General features: G+C 46.2%; 1 protein-coding gene across 1 annotated transcript in view; it reads right to left on the bottom strand.

The window, feature by feature from the left end:
• Positions 1-25,794, bottom strand: part of maptb (microtubule-associated protein tau b) — a 677,874-nt gene extending 652,080 nt beyond the window's left edge. Inside the window, exon 1 of the mRNA XM_070864827.1 lies at positions 25,774-25,794. The gene's annotated coding sequence lies outside the window, so the exon portion shown is untranslated. The remainder of the gene's footprint in view (positions 1-25,773) is intronic.
• Positions 25,795-26,002: the final 208 nt, after the last annotated feature.

Below are 26,002 nucleotides of genomic sequence, written 5' to 3'. Positions count from 1 at the left end.
GAGCAAAAGTATCAATACCAACGCTTCATCCCACATCCAAAGGTGGGCACTGACATTATCTGCCTATGATTATGTCATTCGCCACAGACCTGGCACAGGGAATTGTACCGATGCTTTGAGCCGGTTGCCATTGCCCACACCGGAGGTGGAAATGCCACAACCGGCGGATGTAATGTTAATCATGGATACTTTTGAGAGTGAAGGAACCCCTGTCACGGCTCAACAAGTTAAGATCTGGACCAGCCAGGACCCGATTTTATCAGTGGTAAAGGGTTGCATCCTCAAAGGGGATTGATCTGCCATACCTAAGCAAATGTGCGAGGAGGCCAAAACGTACATTCGTCGCAAAGACGAACTGTCTATTCAAGCAGATTGCATTTTGTGGGGCAATCGCGTTGTAATGCCCAAGAAAAGGAGAGAGAAGTTGGTGCGTGAGTTACACAGCACACATCCTGGTATAGCGATGATGAAGGCTATCGCCAGATCCCATGTATGATGGCCAGGAATTGGTTCTGAACTGGAAGCACGTATGCAGCTCAGCAAAGCACCAGCGGAATCGCCGCTGAGTCTGTGGTCATGTGGCCATCCAAACCTTGGTCCAGGATCCATGTAGACTTTGCAGGTCCCGTCCTGGGCAAGATGTTTTTGGTGGTGGTGGGCGCTTATTCGAAGTGGATAGAATGCATAATCATGTCATCCAGCACATCCATGGCAACCATAGAGAATCTCAATGTCATGTTCGCGACACATGGTCTGTCTGACATAGTGGTGAACGACAATGGGTCACCAGTCACCAGTCAGGAGTTTCAGGAGTTTGTGAAAATAAATGGCATAAAACATTTAAGGTCAGCACTGTTCAAGCCTGCGTCCAACGGGCAAGCTGAACGTACAGTACAAATTATCAAACAAAGCATGAGGAGAGTAACCCAAGGGTCACTGCAGACCCACTTGTCCTGCATACTGCTGAGTTACAGGACAAGACCCCACACACTTACAGGGGTCTCTCCTGCTGAACTCATGATGAAAAGAGGTCTTAAGACCAACCTATCTCTGGTACACCCAGATTTAAATAATCATGTTGAATACAGAAGACAAAGTCAACAAGGATACCATGATCGCACAACTGTGTCTCGCAAGATTCTGTTAATGATCCTGTATATGTGTTGAATTATGGTCAGGGTCCCAAATGGATCACTGGTATGGCCAAGGAGGGCAACAGAGTATTTGTTATTGTTGTGTATTTGTAAAGCATGCACTCCCATGTTCCGCCACCCTGAAGTCCCAAGGGATCCATGTTGTTGGGGAAGTCCAGAACCAGGGGTCACAGTCGAAGGATAAGGGGTAAGCCATTTAGGACCGAGATGAGGAGAAACTTCTTCACCCAGAGAGTGGTGAACCTGTGGAATTCTCTACCACAGAAAGTTGTTGAGGCCAGTTCACTAAATATATTCAAAAAGGAGTTAGATGTAGTCCTTACTACTAGGGGGAATCAAGGGGTATGGCGAGAAAGCAGGAATGGGGTACTGAAGTTGCATGTTCAGCCATGAACTCATTGAATGGCGGTGCAGGCTCGAAGGGCCGAATGGCCTACTCCTGCACCTATTTTCTAAGTTTCTATTTCTATGATCCCAGCATCCCTTGGGAGCACTGTATATAAGCTGGCCCCTAAGGCCTGTTCCTCACACTGGAATGTCTTAATAAAGACTGAGGTCACTGTTACTTTAACCTCCCTGTGTGCAGTCTCATCTGTGTTAGGAACACAATAGTTATTAAGCTCAAGAATGGGCAAACTTGCAGGAAACATATGAATCAGACAAAGCTGAAGCACACAGACGAGCAAGAGCAGTCGGATGAAGAAACCATTGACAACCAACCAACCTACCAGCAGCCTTCAGTGGACTCAAGGGTCATCAGTGAACCCGGAATTTCCATCACGGACCTGTTCAATAAAAATGGACTTGCAATTCCTAACATGGCCACTGCCACCCCCAACAAGTCAGTCGTCCAGCCATCAGCCACAACAGACCCTGCACACTCACCCAAGGCCGGAATCGAACTGAGACGGTCAACCCGGGAGCGCAAAGCACCGGACCGTCTCAACCTGTGAAAGACTGTGATAAGATCTCAGGGAGTATTGTCATGTATGTACATTCTGTTTGTAGCCACCAGATGGCGTCATTATTAGAGGCCACTGAGCAGCATGCACATGGTGCTGCTCAGGTATAAAAGGCCAGCCATTTTGAGAGTCAGGCACTTTGGGCCTAAATAAAGCAGAGCCAATGTTGTACCTTGCTTAGTTAAACATTACTCAGTTTGAACCTTTATTTCATACATAACAATTTGGATTTACGAATAAGTAAAAATCAACATTTGTAGATGATACCAAACTGGGGATTATAGCTAACAGGGAGGAAGATTGCAACATAATACAATAGATATCATCATCACCATAGGCAGTCCCTCGAAATCGAGGAAGACTTGCTTCCACTCTAAAAGTGAGTTCTCAGGTGGCTGTGCAGTCTAATAGGGGAATTACAGTCTCTGTCACAGATGGGGTAGACAGTGGTTGAAGGAAAGGGAGGGTGGGGAATCTGGTTTGCCACACGCTCCTTCCGCTGCCTGCGCTTGGTTTCTGCATGTTCTCGGTGACGAGACTCGAGGTGCTCAGCGCCCTCCGGATGCTCTTCCTCCACTTAGAGCGGTCTTTGGCCAGGGACTCCCAGGTGTAGCTTTCTCAAGGAGGCTTTGAAGGTGGCCTTGAAACGTTTCCTCTGCCCACCTGGGGCTCGCTTGCCGTGTAGGAGTTCCGAGTAGAGCGCTTGCTTTGGGAGTCTCGTGTCGGGCATGCAGACATTACAAAACTTGCAGACTGGGCAGTTAAGTGGCAAGTGATGCATTTTGGTGGGAAAAACAGAATCACCTATACCTTAGAAAATAAGAAGCTGAATGGATCTAGGGACATAGGTAAACAAATCATTTAAAGCAGCGTTACAGGTCAGCAAAGCAAAAAAACACAGATTTATTTCTAGGACTACAGGATTCAAAAGTAGTGAAGTTATGTATCAGGCTTCCATGTGGGGGAACATCTGGGCAACAGTGATCATATTATACGGTTCCAATTGGCTCGTGGAACTAAAGGTACTGAGAAGCTGCAACTCGTACCAGATTTCAGAAGGGCAAACTTCTCCAAAATGGCAGATGATTTGGAATGGATAAATTGGCTAACCCTCTTCATGATGTTGCAACCGATGTTGAATATAAATAGAAAGTTTTTAAGAATAAGATTAAAAATGTGGGGAACAAACTTGTTCCCAAAATCAAAAGAAGGAAATGTGACTGACTGGTTCTGTACAAAGACAAATAAGATGTAAACAGAAATGTTTCTATGAATTAAAAATATTTAATACTCAAATAAATAGGGTTGAATACATGGAACAACTAAAGAAAATGAAGACTGCGATTAGATCAGCAAAAAGGCTAATGGAAAAAAGGATTGTAGACAACTATGCCAGTAATGGGAAGAGCTTGTTTAGTTATGCGACGAGTCAGAGAACTAAAGACTGTAATGGGCCACTGAAGGGTGTTCAAGGACAGGTTCATAGAATCATAGAAACTTACAGCACAGAAGGAGGCCATTTCGGCCCATTGTTTCTGCACCGGCTGACCAAGAGCTATCCAGTCTAATCCTACTTTCCAGCTCTCGGTCCATAGCCCTGCAGGTTACGGCACTTCAAGTGCACATCCAAGTACTTTTTAAATGTGGTGAGGCTTTCTGCTACCAACCTTTCAGGCAGTGAGTTCCAGACCCCCACCACCCTCTAGCTGAGAAATTTCCCCTCAAATCCCCTCTATACCTCCTACCAATTACTTTGAATCTATGCCCCCTGGTTGTTGACCCCAATGCGAAGGGAAATAGGTCCTTCCTATCCAAAGGTTACAAAGGACTCACGAAGTATGGCGGAAATATTAAATGAGTACTTTTGAAGATGATGCTCGAATATAATAATTTAAATATACTAGTTTTATTAGTAACATTAACATTGATAAGCATATTGTTTTAGAAAGAATTAAGAACGTAAAAATAGATAGAACAGCCGGGCTGGATGATATCCACCCAAGGGTCCTCCAGGAGATGGGACATGTGCAGTGTGAGGGTCCTCCGGGAAATGGGACATGTGCTGTGTGAGCCCCTCTGGGAGATGGGACATGTGCTGTGTGAGGGTCCTCCGGGAGATGGGACATGTGCTGTGTGAGGGCCCTCCGGGAGATGGGACATGTGCTGTGTGAGGGTCCTCCGGGAGATGGGACATGTGCTGTGTAAGCCCCTCCAGGAGATGGGACATGTGCTGTGTAAGCCCCTCCGGGAGATGGGACATGTGCTGTGTAAGCCCCTCTGGGAGATGGGACCTGTGCTGTGTAAGCCCCTCCGGGAGATGGGACATGTGCTGTGTAAGCCCCTCCGGGAGATGGGACATGTGCTGTGTGAGGGCCCTCCAGGAGATGGGACATGTGCTGTGTGAGCCCCTCCGGGAGATGGGACATGCGCTGTGTGAGTCCCTCCGGGAGATGGGACATGTGCTGTGTGAGGGTTCTCCGGGAGATGGGACAGGTGCTTTGTGAGCCCCTCCGGGAGATGGGCATGTGCTGTGTGAGGGCCCTCCAGGAGCTGGGACATGTGCTGTGTGAGCCCCTCCAGGAGATGGGACATGTGCTGTGTGAGGGCCCTCCAGGAGATGGGACATGTGCTGTGTGTGGGTCCTCCGGGAGATGGGACATGTGCTGTGTGAGGGTCCTCCAGGAGATGGGACATGTCCTGTGTGAGGGTCCTCCAGGAGATGGGACATGTGCTGTGTGAGGGCCCTCCAGGAGATGGGACATGTGCTGTGTGAGGGTCCTCCGGGAGATGGGACATGTGCTGTGTGAGGGTCCTCTGGGAGATGGGACATGTGCTGTGTGAGCCCCTCCAGGAGATAGGACATGTGCTGTGCGAGCCCCTCCGGGAGATGGGACATGTGCTGTGTGAGGGCCCTCCAGGAGATGGGACATGTGCTGTGTGAGGGTCCTCCGGGAGATGGGACATGTGCTGTGTGAGCCCCTCCAGGAGATGGGACATGTGCTGTGCGAGCCCCTCCGGGAATATGCTGCAAGGCTGGGATGAGGCAAATGAAATGGGAGGAGGCTCATGTGCAGCATAAACACATTGGCACAGACGAGTTGGGCTGAATGGCCTATTTCTCTGCTGCATATTCTATGTGATATACATAGGGAGGACATAAATGGCCAGGGAATAAATAAAGTTATAGAACAGGAGTGTAAAAACATTGTTAAAAATAAAGTGAGAGGAACTGCTGTTAAAAATGAGTTAAACTGTCTGTACAGCAATGCACAAGGGTGATGTGGTAGATGTAATATGTCTATATTTCCAAAAGGGCTTTGATAAGCTGCTGCATAATAGATTAATGAATAAGGTCAGAATAACTCAGTTGGGACAAGTAGCAGAATGGATAACTAAAAGTAGGGGAAAAAGGTGGCTATTCAGAGAGGCAGAAGGTGGGTAGTGGTGTTCCACAAGGATCACTGCTGGGACCACTGTTGTTCACAATTTATATTAACCATTTAGACTTTGGAATCAAAAGCACAATTTCTAAATTTGCGGATGACACCAAATTGGAGGATGGTCAATACTCCAGGGTGACTAAGGCTGGGAACTCAACATCCAGGGGTATTCAACATTCAGGAAGAATAGGCAGAGAGGAAAGGAGGCAGGGTGGCGTTGCTGGTTAAAGAGGAAATTAGTGCAATAGTAAGGAGGGACATTAGCCTGGATGATGCAGAATCGGTATGGGTGGAGCTGCGGAATTCCAAAGGGCAGAAAACGCTAGTGGGAGTTGTGCACAGACCTCCAAACAGTAGTATTGAGGTTGGGGACAGCATCAAACAAAAAATTAGGGATGCGTGCCATAAAGGTACAGCAGTTATCATGGACGACTTTAATCTACATATTGATTGGGCTAACCAAACTGGTAGCAATGTGGTGGAGGAGGATTTCCTGGAGTGTATTAGGGATGGTTTTCTTGACCAATATGTCGAGGAACCAACTAGAGGACTGGCCATTCTGGACTGGGTGATGTGTAATGAGAAAGGACTAATTAGCAATCTTGCTGTGCGAGGCCCCTTGGGGAAGAGTGACCATAATATGGTAGAATTCTTTATTAAGATGGAGAATGACACAGTTAATTCAGAGACTAGGCTCCTGAACTTAAGGAAATGTAACTTCGATGGTATGAGATGTGAATTGGCTAGAATAGACTGGCGAGAGATACTTAAAGGATTGACAGTGGATAGGCAATGGCAAACATTTAAAGATAACATGGATGAACTTCAACAATTGTACATCCCTGTCTGGAGTAAAAATAAAACGGGGAAGGTGGCACAACCGTGGCTAACAAGGGAAATTAAGGATCGTGTTAAAGCCAAGGAAGAGGCATATAAATTGGCTAGAAAAAGCAACAAACCTGAGGACTGGGTGAATTTTGTAATATAGCAGAGGAGGGCAAGGGGTTTAATTAGGAGGGGGAAAATAGAGTATGAGAGGAAGCTTGCTGGGAACATAAAAACTGACTGCAAAAGCTTCTTTAGATATGTGAAGTGGAAAAGATTAGTGAAGACAAACATACGTCCCTTGCAGCCAGATTCAGGTGACTTTATAATGGGGAACAAAGAAATGGCGGACCAGTTAAGCAAATACTTTGGTTCTGTTTTCACAAAGGAAGACACGAATAACCTTCTGGAAATACTGGGGGACCGAGGGTCTAGTGGGAAGGAGGAACTGAAGGAAATCATTATTGGATGGAAAATTGTGTTAGGGAAATTGATGGGATTGAAGGCCAATAAATCCCCGAGGCCTGATAGTCTGCATCCCAGAGTACTTCAGGAAGTAGCCCAAAAAATAGTGGATGCATTGGTGATCATTTTTCAACAGTCTATCGACTCTGGATCGGTTCCTATGGACTGGAGGGTAGCTTAATGTAACACCACTTTTTAAGAAAGGAGGGAGAGAGAAAACGGGTAATTATAGACCAGTTAGCCTGACATCAGTAGTGGGGAAAATGTTGGAATCAATTATTAAAGATGAAATAGCAGCACATTTGGAAAGCAGTGACAAGATCGGTCCAAGTCAGCATGGATTTATGAAAGAGAAATCCTGCTTGACAAATCTTCTAGAATTTTTTGATGATGTAACTGGTAGAGTGGACAAGGGAGAACCAGTGGATGTGGTATATTTGGACTTTCAAAAGGCTTTTGACAAGGTCCCACACAAGAGATTGTTGTGCAAAATTAAAGCACATGGTATTGGGGGTAATGTACTGACGTGGATAGAGAATTGGTTGGCAGACAGGAAGCAGAGAGTCGGGATAAACGGGTCCTTTTCAGAATGGTACGCAGTGACTAGTGGGGTGCCGCAGGGCTCAGTGCTGGGACCCCAGCTATTTACAATATACATTAACGATTTAGATGAGGGAATTGAGTGTAATATCTCCAAGTTTGCAGATGACACTAAGCTGGGTGGCAGTGTGAGCTGTGAGGAGGACGCTAAAAGGCTGCAGGGTGACTTGGACAGGTTAGATGAGTGGGCAAATGCATGGCAGATGCAGTATAATGTGGATAAATGTGAGGTTATCCATTTTGGTGGCAAAAACGAAGGCAGAATATTATCTGAATGGCGGCAGATTAGGAAAAGGGGAGGTACAACGAGACCTGGGTGTCATGGTACATCAGTCATTGAAAGTTGGCATGCAGTTACTACAGGCGGTGAAGAAGGCAAATGGTATGTTGGTCTTCATAGCTAGGGGATTTGAGTATAGGAGCAGGGAGGTCTTACTGCAGTTGTACAGGGCCTTAGTGAGGCCTCACCTGGATTATTGTGTTCAGTTTTGGTCTCCTAATCTGAGGAAGGACGTTCTTGCTATTGAGGGAGTGCAGCGAAAGTTCACCAGACTCATTCCGGGATGGCAGGACTGACATATGAGACTGGATCGACTAGGCCTGTATTCACTGGAGTTTAGAAGGATGAGAGGGGATCTCATAGAAACATATAAAATTCTGATGGGACTGGACAGGTTAGATGCAGGAAGAATGTTCCCGATGTTGGGGAAGTCCATAGAAACATAGAAACATAGAAAATAGGTGCAGGAGCAGGCCATTCAGCCCTTCTAGCCTGCACCGCCATTCAACGAGTTCATGGCTGAACATGAAACTTCAGTACCCACTTCCTGCTTTCACGCCATACCCCTTGATCCCCCGAGTAGTAAGGACTTCATCTAACTCCCTTTTGAATATATTTAGTGAATTGGCCTCAACTACTTCCTGTGGTAGAGAATTCCACAGGTTCACCACTCTCTGGGTGAAGAAGTTTCTCCTTATCTCGGTCCTAAATGGCTTACCCCTTATCCTTAGACTGTGACCCCTGGTTCTGGACATAGTCTAAGGGTAAGGGGTAAGCCATTTAGGACTGAGATGAGGAGAAACTTCTTCACTCAGAGAGTTGTTAACCTGTGGAATTCCCTACCGCAGAGAGCTGTTGATGCCAGTTCATTGGATATATTCAAGGAAGTTACGGTTAAAGTAATCAAGGGGTATGGAGAGAAAGCAGGAAAGGGGTACGGAGATGAATGATCAGCCATGATCTTATTGAATGGTCGTGCAGGCTCGAAGGGCCGAATGGCCTACTCCTGCATCTATTTTCTTTGTTTCTATGTTTCTATGACTGAAACAAATTACAAGCAGACATTAATAAACTTGCAGAATGGGCATATAATTGGCAAATTAATTTGAACACAGTTAAGTGTGAGGTATTACATTTTGGTAAGAAAAATACAGAGGTCACATTACTTGGAAAATCAGAATCTAAATGGGGTCGAGGAACAAAGGGATCTCGGAGTGCACGTACACAAATCACTAAACGTTGCATACAGGTTAGCAAGGCCATAAAAAAACAAACCAAGCACTCGGGTTTATTTCTAGAAGTATAGAATTGAAAAGGAGGGAAGTTATGCTAAAACTGTATCAAACCTTGGTTAGACCACATTTACTGCGTACAGTTCTGGTCGCATTATTATAAAAAGGATATAGATGCACTGGAGAGGGTGCAGAGAAGATTTACAAGGATGCTACCAGAACTGTGAGGGTATACATATCAGGAAAGGATGAACAAGTTGGGTCTCTTTATTCTTGAAAAGAAAAGACCATGGGGTGACCTAATAGAGGTCTTTTAAATTTATGGAATGTTTTGATAGAGTGGACACAGAGAGAATGTTTCCACTTGTGGGGACGAGGCCATCAATATAAGATAGCCACTAAAAAATCCAATAGGGAATTCAGGAGAAAATTCTTTACCCAGAGAGTGGTGAGAATGTGGAACTCGCAACCACAGGGAATGGTTGAGACAAATAGTATCGATGTATTTAAGGAGAGGCTAGACAAGCATATGGGGGAGTAGGGAATGGAGGGTTATGCTGATTGAGTTAGACTGGGAAAGACGGGAGGAGACTCGAGTGGAGCATTAGCGGCATGGACTGGTTGGGCCGAATGACCTGTTGTACATCTGATATAATTCTGTGTAATTATTATACATTTACCCCAGCCTCTTATGCACCCATAATAATTGATACCAGTCTCCAACATACTCATATCCGCATCTTACTGACCCTCCCCACCCTCATACATGCCCAAAGGCAGACTTTTGCACACACTCATCAGTTCCTTGCACCAGCCTCTTACACACCAGCATCAGTCTCTTGCACACCTGAAGCAGCCTCTAACACACTTATTCCCAGCCTCTTACACACCCACACAAGCATCCCACACACCAGTACCAGACCCTTCAACTCCACACCAACCTCTTCCACAACCACATCACCTTCTTACACACCTGTTCCTGCTTCTTTCACATCAGCTCCAACCTATTACACTAGTACAGGCTCTTACACAACCACATCAGCCTCTTCTATACTGATACCTGCCTCTTACTCATTTCCTCCAACCTTTTACACACTCACACTAGCCTCTTACACACACATAATCGCCTCTTGCATGTTGGCACCAGCCTCTTAGATCAGCCATGATCTCATTGAATTGCAGAATAGGTTCAAGGGGCTAAATGGCCTATTCCTGTTCCTATTTTCTTCTGTTCTGACATAGCAGGACATTTACACACTGGCACAACAGCCTCATATACATTGGCACCGACCTATTACACCCACACCAGTCTCTTACCTGCCCTTACCAAACTCCTGCTCATCCGTTCTTACACCAGCCACCTACAAAATCTTCATCATCGCCTTACACACCCACACCAGATGCTAATTTGCCCTCCGCGACACCCTGGTCCATTCCACAGTCACCTCCAGCTCCCCCTCCCCTTCCCACGGCACCTTCTCGTGGCCTTTTACCGCCTCCCTTCCCACTGTCCAGGGCCCCAACACTCCTTCCAGGTGAAACAGCGATTTACTTGTACTTCTTCTAATTCAGTATAATGTATTCGCTGCTCACGATGTGGTCTCCTCTACATTGGGGAGACCAAGCGTAGATTGGGTGACCGCTTTGCGGAACACCTCCGTTCAGTCCGTAAGTGTGACCCTGAGCTTCCGGTCGCCTGTCACTTTAATTCTCCTCTCCACTCCCACTCTGACCTCTCCGTCCTCGGCCTCCTACACTGTTCCAACAAAGCTCAACACAAGCTCGAGGAACAGCACCTCATCTTTCCTTTAGGCACTTTACATCCTTCGGGACTCAACATCGGGTTCAACAATTTCAGAGCCTATTTTTTCGGGCGGCAGCTGTTGGTGATTCTGCCATTCCCATTTGCATTTCCTCTAGACCCATCTTTAGTTCGTTACTTGTCCCATTACCATCTCCTTTTGCTTTGCACAATCATCCCTTTTATCATCACTTCTGCCTCTCACCCTATCACAGACCTTCCCTTTTGTTCTTTCTTCCTCTTCCCCTTTCCCAGCCTCTGCACTTCCTTAAAACCTGTTAGATCTCGAGCTACTTCCATTTCTGACGAAGGGTCATCGACCCGAAACGTTAACTCTGTTTCTCTCCACAGACGCTGCCTGACCCGCTGAGTATTTCCAGCATTTTCTGTTTCTATTTCAGATTTCCAGCATCCGCAGTATTTTGCTTTTGTCGAAATTTTGATACCTGCTTTGGACGCACCCATACCAGCCTCTTAAACATCTGCACCACCCTCTTACACTTTAATACCAGACTCTTACACATTCGTACCAACCCCTTACACACCCACACCAGCATTTTGCATATTGGCACCAGCCTCTTTCACACTCACACCAGCTGGTAGATACCCACATCAGCACCTTATGCCAGCCTCTTCCGCATCAATACCAGCTTCTTACACAACTGCACCAGCCTCTTGCACATCTGTGCCAGCCTCTTACACTCTGATACTAGCATTTTACACACCCACACACAAAGCAGCATCTTACACACTCATATCAGCCTCTTAAATCATCCATGTTGCAATTGAATGGTGGAATAGACTTGAGGGGCTGAACGGCCTACTCCTGTTCCTGTGTTCCTATGTTCTTAAACATTGATATCAGCCTCTTACACACCAATACAAGCCTTATACATCTACACCAGCCGCTTGCACATTGATACAAACCTCTTACACATTGATACGAGTTTCTCACACACCTACACTAGCCTCTTACACGTTGGCATCAGCCTGTTCCACACATACTGGCCTCCCACACACCCACACTCAACTCTTACATGTTAATACCAGTCTCTTGTTCACCGATACCAGCATTATCACCTCCCCCCGCCCCACCCCCCACCCTTGCACATCTGTAAAAACCTCTTCCATCAACCATGAACTAACTGAAAATGGAACAGGCTCAAGGGATTGAATGGCTTCTTACTGTTCCTATAGAAACATAGAAACATAGAAAATAGGTGCAGGAGCAGGCCATTCAGCCCTTCTAGCCTGCACCACCATTCAATGAGTTCATGGCTGAACATGAAACTTCAGTACCCCATTCCTGCTTTCTTGCCATACCCCTTGATCCCCCGAGTAGTAAAGACTTCATCTAACTCCCTTTTGAATATATTTAGTGAATTGGCCTCAACTACTTTCTGTGGTAGAGAATTCCACAGGTTCACCACTCTCTGGGTGAAGAAGTTTCTCCTCATCTCGGTCCTAAATGGCTTACCCCTTATCCTCAGACTGTGACCCCTGGTTCTGGACTTCCCCAACATTGGGAACATTCTTCCTGCATCTAACCTGTCTAAACCCGTCAGAATTTTAAACGTTTCTATGAGATCCCCTCTCATTCTTCTGAACTCCAGTGAATACAAGCCCAGTTGATCCAGTCTTTCTTGATAGGTCAGTCCCACCATCCCGTTAATCAGTCCGGTGAATCCTCGCTGCACTCCCTCAACAGCAAGAATGTCCTTCCTCAAGTTAGGAGACCAAAACTGTACACAATACTCCAGGTGTGGCCTCACCAAGGCCCTGTACAACTGTAGCAACACCTCCCTGCTCCTGTACTCAAATCCCCTCGCTATGAAGGCCAACATGCCATTTGCTTTCTTAACCGCCTGCTGTACCTGCATGCCAACCTTCAATGACTGATGTACCATGACACCCAGGACTCGTTGCACCTCCCCTTTTCCTAATCTGTCACCATTCAGATAATAGTCTGTCTCTCTGTTTTTACCACCAAAGTGGATAACTTCACATTTATCCACATTATACTTCATCTGCCATGCATTTGCCCACTCACCTAACCTATCCAAGTCGCTCTGCAGCCTCATAGCATCCTCCTCGCAGCTCACACTGCCACCCAACTTAGTGTCATCCGCAAATTTGGAGATACTACATTTAATCCCCTCGTCTAAATCATTAATGTACAGTGTAAACAGCTGGGGCCCCAGCACAGAACCTTGCGGTACCCCACTAGTCACTGCCTGCCATTCTGAAAAGTACCCATTTACTCCTACTCTTTGCTTCCTGTCTGACAACCAGTTCTCAATCCACGTCAGCACACTACCCCCAATCCCATGTGCTTTAACTTTGCACATTAATCTCTTGTGTGGGACATAGAAACATAGAAACATAGAAAATAGGTGCAGGAGCAGGCCATTCAGCCCTTCTAGCCTGCACCGCCATTCAATGAGTTCATGGCTGAACATGCAACTTCAGTACCCCATTCCTGCTTTCACGCCATACCCCTTGATCCCCCGAGTAGTAAGGACTTCATCTAACTCCCTTTTGAATATATTTAGTGAATTGGCCTCAACTACTTTCTGTGGTAGAGAATTCCACAGGTTCACCACTCTCTGGGTGAAGAAGTTTCTCCTTATCTCGGTCCTAAATGGCTTACCCCTTATCCTTAGACTGTGACCTCTGGTTCTGGACTTCCCCAACATTGGGAACATTCTTCCTGCATCCAACCTGTCCAAACCCGTCAGAATTTTAAACGTTTCTATGAGGTCCCCTCTCACTCTTCTGAACTCCAGTGAATACAAGCCCAGTTGATCCAGTCTTTCTTGATAGGTCAGTCCCACCATCCCGGGAATCAGTCTGGTGAATCTTCGCTGCACTCCCTCAATAGCAAGAATGTCCTTCCTCAAGTTAGGAGACCAAAACTGTACACAATACTCCAGGTGTGGCCTCACCAAGGCCCTGTACAACTGTAGCAACACCTCCCTGCCCCTGTACTCAAATCCCCTCGCTATGAAGGCCAACATGCCATTTGCTTTCTTAACCGCCTGCTGTACCTGCATGCCAACCTTCAATGACTGATGTACCATGACACCCAGGTCTCGTTGCACCTTCCCTTTTCCTAATCTGTCACCATTCAGATAATAGTCTGTCTCTCTGTTTTTACCACCAAAGTGGATAACCTCACATTTATCCACATTATACTTCATCTGCCACGCATTTGCCCACTCACCTAACCTATCCAAGTCACTCTGCAGCCTCATAGCATCCTCCTCGCAGCTCACACTGCCACCCAACTTAGTGTCATCCGCAAATTTGGAGATACTACATTTAATCCCCTCGTCTAAATCATTAATGTACAATGTAAACAACTGGGGCCCCAGCATAGAACCCTGCGGTACCCCACTAGTCACTGCCTGCCATTCCGAAAAGTACCCATTTACTCCTACTCTTTGCTTCCTGTCTGACAACCAGTTCTCAATCCACGTCAGCACACTACCCCCAATCCCATGTGCTTTAACTTTGCACATTAATCTCCTGTGTGGGACCTTGTCGAAAGCCTTCTGAAAATCCAAATATACCACATCAACTGGTACTCCTTTGTCCACTTTATTGGAAACATCCTCAAAAAATTCCAGAAGATTTGTCAAGCATGATTTCCCTTTCACAAATGCATGCTGACTTGGACCTATCATGTCACCATTTTCCAAATGCGCTGCTATGACATCCTTAATAATTGATTCCATCATTTTACCCACTACTGAGGTCAGGCTGACCGGTTTATAATTCCCTGCTTTCTCTCTCCCTCCTTTTTTAAAAAGTGGGGTTACATTGGCTACCCTCCACTCGATAGGAACTGATCCAGAGTCAATGGAATGTTGGAAAATGACTGTCAATGCATCCGCTATTTCCAAGGCCACCTCCTTAAGTACTCTGGGATGCAGTCCATCAGGCCCTGGGGATTTATCGGCCTTCAATCCCATCAATTTCCCCAACACAATTTCCCGACTAATAAAGATTTCCCTCAGTTCCTCCTCTTTACTAGACCCTCTGACCACTTTTATATCCGGAAGGTTGTTTGTGTCCTCCTTAGTGAATACCGAACCAAAGTACTTGTTCAATTGGTCTGCCATTTCTTTGTTCCCCGTTATGACTTCCCCTGATTCTGACTGCAGGGGACCTACGTTTGTCTTTACTAACCTTTTTCTCTTTACATACCTATAGAAACTTTTGCAATCCGCCTTAATGTTCCCTGCAAGCTTCTTCTCGTACTCCATTTTCCCTGCGCTAATCAAAACCTTTGTCCTCCTCTGCTGAGTTCTAAATTTCTCCCAGTCCCCAGGTTCGCTGCTATTTCTGGCCAATTTGTATGCCATTTCCTTGGCTTTAATACTATCCCTGATTTCCCTAGATAGACACGGTTGAGCCACCTTCCCTTTTTTATTTTTACGCCAGACAGGAATGTACAATTGTTGTAATTCATCCATGCGGTCTCTAAATGTCTGCCATTGCCCATCCACAGTCAACCCCTTAAGTATCATTAGCCAATCTATCTTAGCCAATTCATGCCTCATACCTTCAAAGTTAGCCTTCTTTAAGTTCTGGACCATGGTCTCTGAATTAACTGTTTCATTCTCCATCCTAATGCAGAATTCCACCATATTATGGTCACTCTTCCCCAAGGGGCCTCGCACAATGAGATTGCTAATTAATCCTCTCTCATTACACAACACCCAGTCTAAGATGGCCTCCCCCCTAGTTGGTTCCTCGACATATTGGTCTAGAAAACCATCCCTTATGCACTCCAGGAAATCCTCCTCCATCGTATTGCTTCCAGTTTGGCTGGCCCAATCTATGTGCATATTAAAGTCACCCATTATAACTGCTGCACCTTTATTGCATGCACTCCTAATTTCCTGTTTGATGCCCTCCCCAACATCACTACTACTGTTTGGAGGTCTGTACACAACTCCCACTAATGATTTTTGCCCTTTAGTGTTCTGCAGCTCTACCCATATAGATTCCACATCATCCAAGCTAATGTCTTTCCTAACTATTGCATTAATCTCCTCTTTAACCAGCAATGCTACCCCACCTCCTTTTCCTTTTATTCTATCCTTCCTGAATGTTGAATACCCCTGGATGTTGAGTTCCCAGCCCTGATCATCCTGGAGCCACGTCTCCGTAATCCCAATCACATCATATTTGTTAACATCTATTTGCACAGTTAATTCATCCACCTTATTGCGGATACTCCTTGCATTAAGACACAAAGCCTTCAGGCTTGTTTTTTAACACCCTTTGTCCTTTTAGAATTTTGCTGTACAGTGGCCCTTTTTGTTCTTTGCCTTGGCTTTCTCTGCCCTCCACTTTTCCTCATCTCCTTTCTGTCTTTTGCTTTTGTCTCATTTTTGTCTCCCTCTGTCTCCCTGCATAGGTTCCCATCCCCCTGCAATATTAGGTTAACTCCTCCCCAACAGCACTAGCAAACACTCCCCCTAGGACATTGGTTCCGGTCCTGCCCAGGTGCAGACCGTCCGGTTTGTACTGGTCCCACCTCCCCCAGAACCGGTTCCAATGCCCCAAGAACTTGAATCCCTCCCTGTTGCACCACTGCTCAAGCCACGTATTCATCTGCGCTATCCTGTGATTCCTACTCTGACTAGCACGTGGCACTGGTAGCAATCCCGAGATTACTACTTTTGAGGTCCTACTTTTTAATTTAGCTCCTAGCTCCTTAAATTCTTTTCGTAGGACCTCATCCCTTTTTTTACTTATGTCGTTGGTACCAATGTGCACCACGACAACTGGCTGTTCTCCCTCCCATTTCAGAATGTCCTGCACCCGCTCCGAGCCATCCTTGACCCTTGCACCAGGGAGGCAACATACCATCCTGGAGTCTCGGTTGCGTCCGCAGAAACGCCTATCTATTCCCCTTACAATTGAATCCCCTATCACTATAGCTCTCCCACTCTTTTTCCTGCCCTCCTGTGCAGTAGAGCCACCCACGGTGCCATGAACTTGGCTGCTGCTGCCCTCCCCTGATGAGTCATCCTCCCCAACAGTACCCAAAGCGGTGTATCTGTTTTGCAGGGGGATGACCACAGGGGACCCTTGCACTATCTTTCTTGCACTGCTCTTCCTGCTGGTCTTCCATTCCCTATCTGGCTGTGGACCCTTCTCCTGCGGTAAGACCAACTCACTACACGTGATACTCACGTCATTCTCAGCATCGTGGATGCTCCAGAGTGAATCCACCCTCAGCTCCAATTCCGCAACGCGGACCGTCAAGAGCTCGAGGCGGATACACTTCCCACACACGTAGCGCCCAGGGACACCGGAAGTGTCCCCGAGTTCCCACATGGTACAGGAGGAGCATATCACATGGCAGAGCTCTCCTGCCATGTCTTAACCTTAGATACCCTTAAATTAGTAATAACAATGTTACAGTTCACTTACTGATATAAAAAATAAAAGAAAAGAAAAGGGACCTTGTTGAAAGCCTTCTGAAAGTCCAAATATACCAATTAACTGGTTCTCCTTTGTCCACTTTACTGGAAACATCCTCAAAAAATTCCAGAAGATTTGTCAAGCATGATTTCCCTTTAACAAATCCATGCTAACTTGGACCTATCATGTCACCATTTTCCAAATGCGCTGCTATGACATCCTTAATAATTGATTCCATCATTTTACCCACTACTGAGGTCAGGCTGACCGGTTTATAATTCCCTGCTTTCTCTCTCCCTCCTTTTTTAAAAAGTGGGGTTACATTGGCTACCCTCCACTCGATAGGAACTGATCCAGAGTCAATGGAATGTTGGAAAATGACTGTCAATGCATCCGCTATTTCCAAGGCCACCTCCTTAAGTACTCTGGGATGCAGTCCATCAGGCCCTGGGGATTTATCGGCCTTCAATCCCATCAATTTCCCCAACACAATTTCCCGACTAATAAAGATTTCCCTCAGTTCCTCCTCTTTACTAGACCCTCTGACCACTTTTATATCCGGAAGGTTGTTTGTGTCCTCCTTAGTGAATACCGAACCAAAGTACTTGTTCAATTGGTCTGCCATTTCTTTGTTCCCCGTTATGACTTCCCCTGATTCTGACTGCAGGGGACCTACGTTTGTCTTTACTAACCTTTTTCTCTTTACATACCTATAGAAACTTTTGCAATCCGCCTTAATGTTCCCTGCAAGCTTCTTCTCGTACTCCATTTTCCCTGCGCTAATCAAAACCTTTGTCCTCCTCTGCTGAGTTCTAAATTTCTCCCAGTCCCCAGGTTCGCTGCTATTTCTGGCCAATTTGTATGCCATTTCCTTGGCTTTAATACTATCCCTGATTTCCCTAGATAGACACGGTTGAGCCACCTTCCCTTTTTTATTTTTACGCCAGACAGGAATGTACAATTGTTGTAATTCATCCATGCGGTCTCTAAATGTCTGCCATTGCCCATCCACAGTCAACCCCTTAAGTATCATTAGCCAATCTATCTTAGCCAATTCATGCCTCATACCTTCAAAGTTAGCCTTCTTTAAGTTCTGGACCATGGTCTCTGAATTAACTGTTTCATTCTCCATCCTAATGCAGAATTCCACCATATTATGGTCACTCTTCCCCAAGGGGCCTCGCACAATGAGATTGCTAATTAATCCTCTCTCATTACACAACACCCAGTCTAAGATGGCCTCCCCCCTAGTTGGTTCCTCGACATATTGGTCTAGAAAACCATCCCTTATGCACTCCAGGAAATCCTCCTCCATCGTATTGCTTCCAGTTTGGCTGGCCCAATCTATGTGCATATTAAAGTCACCCATTATAACTGCTGCACCTTTATTGCATGCACTCCTAATTTCCTGTTTGATGCCCTCCCCAACATCACTACTACTGTTTGGAGGTCTGTACACAACTCCCACTAATGATTTTTGCCCTTTAGTGTTCTGCAGCTCTACCCATATAGATTCCACATCATCCAAGCTAATGTCTTTCCTAACTATTGCATTAATCTCCTCTTTAACCAGCAATGCTACCCCACCTCCTTTTCCTTTTATTCTATCCTTCCTGAATGTTGAATACCCCTGGATGTTGAGTTCCCAGCCCTGATCATCCTGGAGCCACGTCTCCGTAATCCCAATCACATCATATTTGTTAACATCTATTTGCACAGTTAATTCATCCACCTTATTGCGGATACTCCTTGCATTAAGACACAAAGCCTTCAGGCTTGTTTTTTAACACCCTTTGTCCTTTTAGAATTTTGCTGTACAGTGGCCCTTTTTGTTCTTTGCCTTGGCTTTCTCTGCCCTCCACTTTTCCTCATCTCCTTTCTGTCTTTTGCTTTTGTCTCATTTTTGTCTCCCTCTGTCTCCCTGCATAGGTTCCCATCCCCCTGCAATATTAGGTTAACTCCTCCCCAACAGCACTAGCAAACACTCCCCCTAGGACATTGGTTCCGGTCCTGCCCAGGTGCAGACCGTCCGGTTTGTACTGGTCCCACCTCCCCCAGAACCGGTTCCAATGCCCCAAGAACTTGAATCCCTCCCTGTTGCACCACTGCTCAAGCCACGTATTCATCTGCGCTATCCTGTGATTCCTACTCTGACTAGCACGTGGCACTGGTAGCAATCCCGAGATTACTACTTTTGAGGTCCTACTTTTTAATTTAGCTCCTAGCTCCTTAAATTCTTTTCGTAGGACCTCATCCCTTTTTTTACTTATGTCGTTGGTACCAATGTGCACCACGACAACTGGCTGTTCTCCCTCCCATTTCAGAATGTCCTGCACCCGCTCCGAGCCATCCTTGACCCTTGCACCAGGGAGGCAACATACCATCCTGGAGTCTCGGTTGCGTCCGCAGAAACGCCTATCTATTCCCCTTACAATTGAATCCCCTATCACTATAGCTCTCCCACTCTTTTTCCTGCCCTCCTGTGCAGTAGAGCCACCCACGGTGCCATGAACTTGGCTGCTGCTGCCCTCCCCTGATGAGTCATCCTCCCCAACAGTACCCAAAGCGGTGTATCTGTTTTGCAGGGGGATGACCACAGGGGACCCTTGCACTATCTTTCTTGCACTGCTCTTCCTGCTGGTCTTCCATTCCCTATCTGGCTGTGGACCCTTCTCCTGCGGTAAGACCAACTCACTACACGTGATACTCACGTCATTCTCAGCATCGTGGATGCTCCAGAGTGAATCCACCCTCAGCTCCAATTCCGCAACGCGGACCGTCAAGAGCTCGAGGCGGATACACTTCCCACACACGTAGCGCCCAGGGACACCGGAAGTGTCCCCGAGTTCCCACATGGTACAGGAGGAGCATATCACATGGCAGAGCTCTCCTGCCATGTCTTAACCTTAGATACCCTTAAATTAGTAATAACAATGTTACAGTTCACTTACTGATATAAAAAATAAAAGAAAAGAAAAGGGACCTTGTTGAAAGCCTTCTGAAAGTCCAAATATACCAATTAACTGGTTCTCCTTTGTCCACTTTACTGGAAACATCCTCAAAAAATTCCAGAAGATTTGTCAAGCATGATTTCCCTTTAACAAATCCATGCTAACTTGGACCTATCATGTCACCATTTTCCAAATGCGCTGCTATGACATCCTTAATAATTGATTCCATCATTTTACCCACTACTGAGGTCAGGCTGACCGGTCTATAATTCCCTGTTTTCTCTCTCCCTCCTTTTTTTAAAAGTGGGGTTACATTGGCTACCCTCCACTCGATAGGAACTGATCCAGAGTCAATGGAATGTTGGAAAATGACTGTTAATGCATCCGCTATTTCCAAGGCCACCTCCTTAAGTACTCTGGGATGCAGTCCATCAGGCCCTGGGGATTTATCGGCCTTCAATCCCATCAATTTCCCCAACACAATTTCCCGACTAATAAAGATTTCCCTCAGTTCCTCTTCCTTATTAGACCCTCTGACCCCTTTTATATCCGGAATGTTGTTTGTGTCCTCCTTAGTGAATACCGAACCAAAGTACTTGTTCAATTGGTCTGCCATTTCTTTGTTCCCCGTTATGACTTCCCCTGATTCTGACTGCAGGGGACCTATGTTTGTCTTTACTAACCTTTTTCTCTTTACATACCTATAGAAACTTTTGCAATCCGCCTTAATGTTCCCTGCAAGCTTCTTCTCGTACTCCATTTTCACTGCCCTAATCAAACCCTTTGTCCTCCTCTGCTGAGTTCTAAATTTCTCCCAGTCCCCGGGTTCGCTGCTATTTCTGGCCAATTTGTATGCTACTTCCTTGGCTTTAATACTATCCCTGATTTCCCTAGATAGCCACGGTTGAGCCACCTTCCCTTTTTTATTTTTACGCCAGACAGGAATGTACAATTGTTGTAATTCATCCATGCGGTCTCTAAATGTCTGCCATTGCCCATCCACAGTCAATCCCTTAAGTATCATTCACCAATCAATCCTAGCCAATTCATGCCTCATACCTTCAAAGTTAGCCTTCTTTAAGTTCTGGACCATGGTCTCTGAATTAACTGTTTCATTCTCCATCCTAATGCAGAATTCCACCATATTATGGTCACTCTTCCCCAAGGGGCCTCGCACAATGAGATTGCTAATTAATCCTCTCTCATTACACAACACCCAGTCTAAGATGGCCTCCCCCCTAGTTGGTTCCTCGACATATTGGTCTAGAAAACTATCCCTTATGCACTCCAGGAAATCCTCCTCCACCGTATTGCTTCCAGTTTGGCTAGCCCAATCTATGTGCATATTAAAGTCACCCATTATAACTGCTGCACCTTTATTGCATGCACCCCTAATTTCCTGTTTGATGCCCTCCCCAACATCACTACTACTGTTTGGAGGTCTGTACACAACTCCCACTAATGTTTTTTGCCCTTTGGTGTTCTGCAGCTCTACCCATATAGATTCCACATCATCCAAGCTAATGTCTTTCCTAGCTATTGCATTAATCTCCTCTTTAACCAGCAATGCTACCCCACCTCCTTTTCCTTTTATTCTATCCTTCCTGAATGTTGAATACCCCTGGATGTTGAGTTCCCAGCCCTGATCATCCTGGAGCCACGTCTCCGTAATCCCAATCACATCATATTTGTTAACGTCTATTTGCACAGTTAATTCATCCACCTTATTACGGATACTCCTTGCATTAAGACACAAAGCCTTCAGGCTTGTTTTTTTAACACCCTTTGTCCTTTTAGAATATTGCTCTACAGTGGCCCTTTTTGTTCTTTGCCTTGTGTTTCTCTGCCATCCACTTTTCCTCATCTCCTTTCTGTCTTTTGCTTTTGTCTCTTTTTTGTTTCCCTCTGTCTCCCTGCATTGGTTCCCATCCCCCTGCAATATTAGTTTAACTCCTCCCCAACAGCACTAGCAAACACTCCCCCTAGGACATTGGTTCCGGTCCTGCCCAGGTGCAGACCGTCCGGTTTGTACTGGTCCCACCTCCCCCAGAACCGGTTCCAATGCCCCAGGAATTTGAATCCCTCCCTGCTGCACCACTGCTCAAACCACGTATTCATCTGAGCTATCCTGTGATTCCTACTCTGACTAGCACGTAGCACTGGTAGCAATCCCGAGATTACTACTTTTGAGGTCCTACTTTTTAATTTAGCTCCTAGCTCCTTAAATTCATTTCGTAGGACCTCATTCCTTTTTTTACCTATGTCGTTGGTACCAATGTGCACCACGACAACTGGCTGTTCTCCCTCCCATTTCAGAATGTCCTGCACCCGCTCCGAGACATCCTTGACCCTTGCACCAGGGAGGCAACATACCATCCTGGAGTCTCGGTTGCAGCCGCAGAAACGCCTATCTATTCCCCTCACCATTGAATCCCCTATCACTATCGCGCTCTCACTCTTTTTCCTGCCCTCCTGTGCAGCAGAGCCAGCCACGGTGCCATGAACTTGGCTGCTGCTGCCCTCCCCTGATGAGTCATCCCCCCAACAGTACCCAAAGCGTTGTATCTGTTTTGCAGGGGGATGACCACAGGGGACCCCTGCACTACCTTCCTTGCACTACTCTTCCTGCTGGTCTTCCATTCCCTATCTGGCTGTGGACCCTTCTCCTGCGGTAAGACCAACTCACTACACGTGATACTCACGTCATTCTCAGCATCGTGGATGCACCAGAGTGAATCCACCCTCAGCTCCAATTCCGCAACGCAGACCGTCAGGAGCTCGAGGCGGATACACTTCCCGCACACGTCGTCGCCAGGGACACCGGAAGTGTCCCTGAGTTCCCACATGGTACAGGAGGAGCATAACACCCGACCGAGCTCTCCTGCCATGACTTAACCCTTAGATACACTTAAATTGGCAACAACAATGTTAAAAGTTACTGACTAATATAAAAAGAAAAAGAAAAACTACTCACCAATCACCAGCCAATCACTTACCCCCTAGGCTGTGACGTCACCTTTCTGTTTCTTTCTACTTCTTTTTTGCCTTCTCCTTGTAGCTGCACAAGCCACGCCTCTCCAACGAACTCCCGATGCCTCTCACAGCCTTTTATAGGCCACCGACCCCGGACTCACGCCTCACCAACAATTTGATTCCAGCTCTTACACACCCATATAAGCCTCTTACAGGCTTGCACCAGCCTCTTACACACCCAAACCAACCTCTTACACACCCAAACCAACCTCTTACACACCCAAACCAGCCTCTTACACACCTAAACCAATCTCTTACACGCCCATACCAGCCTCTTACACACCCATACCAGCCTCTTACACACCCAAACCAACGTCTTACACACCCAAACCAACCTCTTACACACCCAAACCAATCTCTTACACACCCATACCAGCCTCTTACACCCCAAACCAGCCTCTTACACACCCAAACCGACCTCTTACACACCCAAACCAATCTCTTACACACCCATACCAGCCTCTTACACACCCACACCAGTCTTTAAACAATGATGCCTGCAACTTACACTCCCAAACTTGCATCTTAGACAGCTGCCCCAGTATTTTACATGTGCACACTAGTCTCTCACACATTGATACCAGCCTGTTACAGACATATCAGTCTCTCACACCCAATAGCAGCCTCTTAAACATTGATACCAGACTCTTAGATCAGGTATGATGCAATTTAATGGCGGAACACGTTCAAGGGGCTGAATGGTCTTAGACTATTCCTATATCCTTACATTTATCTACCAGCGTCTTACACACCCATAGCAGGATCTTATAATTTTGAAAGGACAGTGTAGAATAAAGATCCCTCTACACTATCCAATCAATTTAATGGGTGCGTAAGAGGCTAGAGCTTTATTCTGTATCTAACCCATGCTGTAGCTGCCCTGGGAGTATTTGATGGGACAGTGTAGAGGGAGCTTTACTCTGTATCTAATCCGTGCTGTACCTGTCTTGGGAGTATTTGATGGGACAGTGTAGAAGGAGCTTTACTCTGTATCTAATCCGTGCTGTACCTGTCCTGGGAGTGTTTGATGAGACAGTGTAGAGGGAGCTTTACTCTGTATCTAACCCGTGCTGTACCTGCCCTGGGAGTGTTTGATGGGACAGTGTAGAGGGAGCTTTACTCTTTTGACAAGGTCCCACACAAGAGATTGGTGTGCAAAATCAAAGCGCATGGTATTGCGGGTAATATACTGACATGGATAGAAAACTGGTTAGCAGACAGGAAGCAGAGAGTCGGGATAAACGGGTCCTTTTCAGAATGGCAGGCAGTGACTAGTGGGGTGCCGCAGGGCTCAATGCTGGGACTCCAGCTCTTTACAATATACATCAATGATTTGGATGAAGGAATTGAGTGTAATAGCTCCAAGTTTGCAGATGACACTAAACTGGGTGGCAGTGTGAGCTGTGAGGGGGACGCTAGGAGGCTGCAGGGTGATTTGGACAGGTTAGGTGAGTGGGCAAATGCATTACAGATGCAATATATTGTGGATAAATGTGAGGTTATCCACTTTGGGGGCAAAAACTCAAAGACAGAATATTATCTGAATGGTGACAGATTAGGAAAAGGGGAGGTGCAACGGGACCTAGGTGTCATGGTTCATCAGTCATTGAAGGTTGGCATACAAGTACAGTAGGCGGTGAAGAAGGCAAATGGGATGTTGGTCTTCATAGCTAGGGGATTTGAGTATAGGAGCAGGGAGGTCTTACTGCAGTTGGACAGGGCCTTGGTGAGGCCTGACCTGGAATATTGTGTTCAGTTTTGGTCTCCTAATCTGAGGAAGGACGTTCTTGCTAATGAGGGAGTGCAGCGAAGGTTCACAGACTGATTCCCGGGATGGCTGGACTGACATATGAGGAGAGACTGGATCTACTGGGCCTTTATACACTGGAGTTTAGAAGGATGAGAGGGGATCTCATAGAAATATATAAAATTTTGACGTGATTAGACAGGTTAGATGGTGGAAGAATGTTCCCGATGTTGGAGAATTCCAGAACCAGGGGAAATAGTCTAAGGATAAGGGGTAAGCCATTTAGGACTGAGATAAGGAGAAACTTCTTCACTCAGAGAAATGTGAAGCTGTGGAATTCTCTACCACAGAAAGTTGTTGAGGCCAGTTCGTTAGATATATTCAAAAGTGAGTTAATGTGACCCTTACGGCTAAAGGGATCAAGGGGTATGGAGAGAAAGCAGGAAAGGGATACTGAGGGAATGATCAGCCATGATCTTATTGAATGGTGGTGCAGGCTCAAAGGGCTGAATGGCCTACTCCTGCACCTATTTTCTATGTTTCTATGTTTCTATGCTTCTATGGACGTAAAAGAGCCCATGTCAGTATTGTGAAGAAAAGCAGGGGTGTTGTCCCTGGTGTCCTGGGGCCAACATTCATCCCTCGATCAACATCACTAAAACACAGATTATCTGGTCATTATCACATTGCTGTTTGGGGAAGATTGCTGTGCGCAAATTCCTACAGTGACTACATTTCAAAACGACTTCATTGAAGTTCTTTGGGATGTCCTAAGGTTGTGAAAAGCGCTATGTAAATGCAAGTCTTTCTTTCTTGCACACTATTACCAGCCTCTTACTCACCGATCCCGGTATTACACAGCCGCAACAGCCCCTTAGACCAGCTATGATTGAATGGCGGAACAGGCCCGAGGTGCTGAATGGTCTACTGCTAGCCTCTTACACATCGATAGCAGTGGAAGCAAGTCTTCCTCAAGTGCAAGGGACTGCCGATGATGATGATGATGGTTGAGAGAGGTTATCAGAGGCACTGCAGCCCCAGCCTGTCGATAGGAATTGGAACACAATCCAG

The sequence above is a fragment of the Pristiophorus japonicus genome, chromosome 21 (assembly GCF_044704955.1).
Source record: "Pristiophorus japonicus isolate sPriJap1 chromosome 21, sPriJap1.hap1, whole genome shotgun sequence".
NCBI lineage: Eukaryota > Metazoa > Chordata > Chondrichthyes > Pristiophoridae > Pristiophorus > Pristiophorus japonicus.
Note: the sequence above shows the minus strand (reverse complement) of the source record. Positions and strands in the feature narration are given on the sequence as shown.